The following is a 3,388-nucleotide window of genomic DNA, read 5'->3' on the forward strand; positions in this document are numbered from 1 at the left end:
AGACCCAAGAGCTAAACCCAGAAAAGAGTCCCCTGAGTCAGCTGCTACTGAAACTAAGTACTCAGCCGGACCCTGACCAGCCCCAGACCAACACAGCCGTCCAAACACCAATCCGAGTGAACCAAATCATTAAACAATGCAAAGAAACCTACCTGGAACATTGGAACAAAATAACCGAAAGCCAAAGCAGATTAGAATGTTACCGGGCCCTAAAAAGAGATTATAAACTGGCAGACTACCTCACGACCATCAGAGACACAAAACAGAGACAGACCCTCACCAGGTACAGACTAAGTGACCACCAACTGGAAATTGAAAAAGGCAGATACAAGAAATCCTGGCAGCCTAGAGAGAATAGAATATGCGATCAATGTCTGGCCGGCGAGGTTGAAACAGAAATGCATTTCCTCCTAAAATGCGAAAAATTCAACACATCAAGAAACATATTATTCAACAAGCTAAGCCAAACAACCCCAGATTTCAAGGAATTGGATGACCTGTCAAAATTGAGATTAGTCCTGGGAGAAGGAGACAGACCATACCTTGGGGCCAAATATGTAACAACATGTCACAACCTGAGGACTGTTTAAAAGTAAGACTGTTTAAAATTAATATTGTTCAAAAGTAATATTGTATGTACCCAACAAATGTCAAATCGATTGACACCTACAGAATGTTGGAAAACTGTACCTTTTTGCTATGTAAGCTTTGGCAATATGGTTCTCTGTAAACTTTCATGCCAATAAAGCATTTGAATTGAATTGAATTGAATTGAATTGAGAGAGGAGAGAGAGAAACTGAGAGAGAGAGAGAACAAGTGAGAGAGAGAGAGGTAAAATGAGAGTGAGAAACAGAGCGAAAGTGAGAGAGACACAGAGAAAAAGAGAAAGAGGTAGAAAGGGAGTGACAGAGACGACCAAAAACTCCCATACCTACTAGGGGAAGAGAGAAATTGTGTAACACTAGCGGCACACTATGTTACAGCTTGCCATAAACAGAGGGACAACCACTAAATATAAGAAGAGAGTATATATAAATTATATGAAAGTATATTTATACACTCAGGGATATATCTGTTTATACACTGTATGGATAGATCGGTATTTTTGTGAACAAACATGAATGTTTTTCGATGCTTTGGCAACATAAGATGTAACTTGTCATGCCAATAAAGCGATTTGAATTGAATTGAATTGAATTGAGTGACAGAAAGATAGAGAGAAAGATAGAGAGAGAGTGGTAGAGACACAAAGAGGGAGAAATATAGAAAGAAGGAGGCAGAGAGACTGAGAGAGAGATAGAGTGTAACTGAGTTGCCTTGGGACGTTTTAGCATGGGAAAGTTGCTCTATTGTAGTTGTGAGGTGACTATTGAAGAGCCTGAGGCAGGTAACGGGGGATGAGACACAATCTGAGTGGTGAACTGCGCCCTGCCTCATTCTTCAAACGCACAGCACTGTTCAATTCAATTCAATTCAAATCGCTTTATTGGCATGATGACAAGGTACATCTTATGTTGCCAAAGCATCGAAAAACATTCATGGTTGAACACATAAACACTGATCTATCCATACAGTGTAGAAACAGATATATCCCTGAGTGTATAAATATACATTCATATATAATTTGTATATACTCTTTTCTTATATTTAGTGGTTGTCCCTCTGTTTATGGCAAGCTGTAACATAGTGTGCCGCTAAGGTTACACAATTTCTCTCTTCCCCTAATAGGTATGGGAGTTTTTGGTCATCATTCAAATTTCTGAATTCCGGGCATATTTTTGTGAATTTTGGGTAGAAATTCTCCCTTAAGCCCTGATATTTTCTACAAGCTGTGAGGAAGTGCATCTCTGTCTCCACCACACCCAGACTGCAATGAGAACATATCCTGTCCTCTCTTGGTAGCCGGGTCTGCCTGTGTCTACCTTTTTCGATCGCCAGGCTATGGTCACTAAGTCTGTACATTGTCAAGGTTTTTCTCAGTTTGCTATCCTTTACCATGGTCAGGTAATCAGCCATGTTGTGTTGCACTAACGGGAATGAGAGCAATCCTGAATCAGTGGCTCCATAGCTCAGGGGTTAGAGCACTGGTCTTGTAAACCAGGGGTCGTGAGTTCAATATCTCACTGGGGCCTGTGCAAAATTAGTTTCTGTTTCTGAACTCGCCCTTAATCCACCACATGTTTTCTTTTAAGTATGAAACATTTCAGAGACCATCCCAAGAACAGGCTCTCACTCCCCTCCCCCTCTCCTTCCATTCAAATCCCCTGTTCTCCCCTTCACCCTCTCTCTACACATTCCCCTCTCTCTCTCATCTTCTTCACCTCCTCTCTCTACCCTTCCCCCTCCCACTCTGTCCTTTCCTCTTGGGGAGACAAGAAGGCGGATGGGGAGAGGGAGAGTAAAGGGAAGGAGAGAGACTGTGGGTGAAGTGCAGAGAGGGCCAGAGATAGAGAGAGGGGAAGGGGAGAGAGTGTGGGGAAAGGGATAGAGAGAGGGGAAGGTGAGAGAGTGTGGGGAAAGGGATAGAGAGAAGGGAAGGAGAGAGAGTGTGGGGAAAGAGATAGAGAGAGGGGAAGGAGAGAGAGTGTGGGGAAAGAGATAGAGAGAGGGGAAGGGGAGAGAGTGTGGGGAAAGGGATAGAGAGAGAGAGGGGAAGGAGAGAGAGTGTGGGGAAAGGGCGAGAGAGAGTGTGGGGAAAGGGCGAGAGAGAGTGTGGGGAATGGGATGGAGAGAGCTGAAGTATAGAGGGAAGGGGAGAGAGTGTGGGGAAAGGGATAGAGAGAGGGGAAGGACAGAGAGTGTGGGGAAGGAGAGAGAGTGTGGGGAAAGGGATAGAGAGAGGGGATAGAGAGAGGGGAGAGGGGAAGGGGAGAGAGTGTGGGGAAAGGGATAGAGAGAAGGGGAGAAGAGTGTAGGGATAGAGAGAGGAAGGGGAGAGAGTGTGGGGATGGAGAGAGTGTGGGGAAAGGGATAATAGAGAGAGGGGATAGCGAGAGAGTGTGGGGAAAGGGATAGAGAGAGGGGAAGGGGAGAGAGTGTGGGTGAAGTGGATAGAGGGAGGGGGAAGGGGAGAGAATGTGGGTGAAGTGGATAGAGGGAGGGGGAAGGGGAGAGAATGTGGGTGAAGTGGATAGAGGGAGGGAGAAGGGGAGAGAGTGTGGGGATGGAGAGAGTGTGGGGAAAGGGATAATAGAGAGAGGGGATAGCGAGAGAGTGTGGGGAAAGGGATAGAGAGAAGGGAAGGGGATAGAGAGAGGGGAAGGGGAGAGAGTGTGGGTGAAGTGGATAGAGGGAGGGGGAAGGGGAGAGAATGTGGGTGAAGTGGATAGAGGGAGGGGGAAGGGGAGAGAATGTGGGTGAAGTGGATAGAGGGAGGGGGAAGGGGAG

At 45.9% G+C, this 3,388-nt stretch overlaps 1 non-coding gene across 1 annotated transcript; it reads left to right on the forward strand.

The window, feature by feature from the left end:
* The first annotated feature begins 2,059 nt into the window (after nucleotides 1–2,059).
* Nucleotides 2,060–2,133, forward strand: trnat-ugu (transfer RNA threonine (anticodon UGU)). The gene has a single exon. It is a non-coding gene; the product is annotated as a tRNA-Thr (tRNA).
* Nucleotides 2,134–3,388: the final 1,255 nt, after the last annotated feature.

The sequence above is a fragment of the Somniosus microcephalus genome, unplaced genomic scaffold (assembly GCF_052327205.1).
Source record: "Somniosus microcephalus isolate GS21.2 unplaced genomic scaffold, FLI_Smic_1.0 unresolved_chr2, whole genome shotgun sequence".
In the NCBI taxonomy this organism is placed as follows: domain Eukaryota; kingdom Metazoa; phylum Chordata; class Chondrichthyes; order Squaliformes; family Somniosidae; genus Somniosus; species Somniosus microcephalus.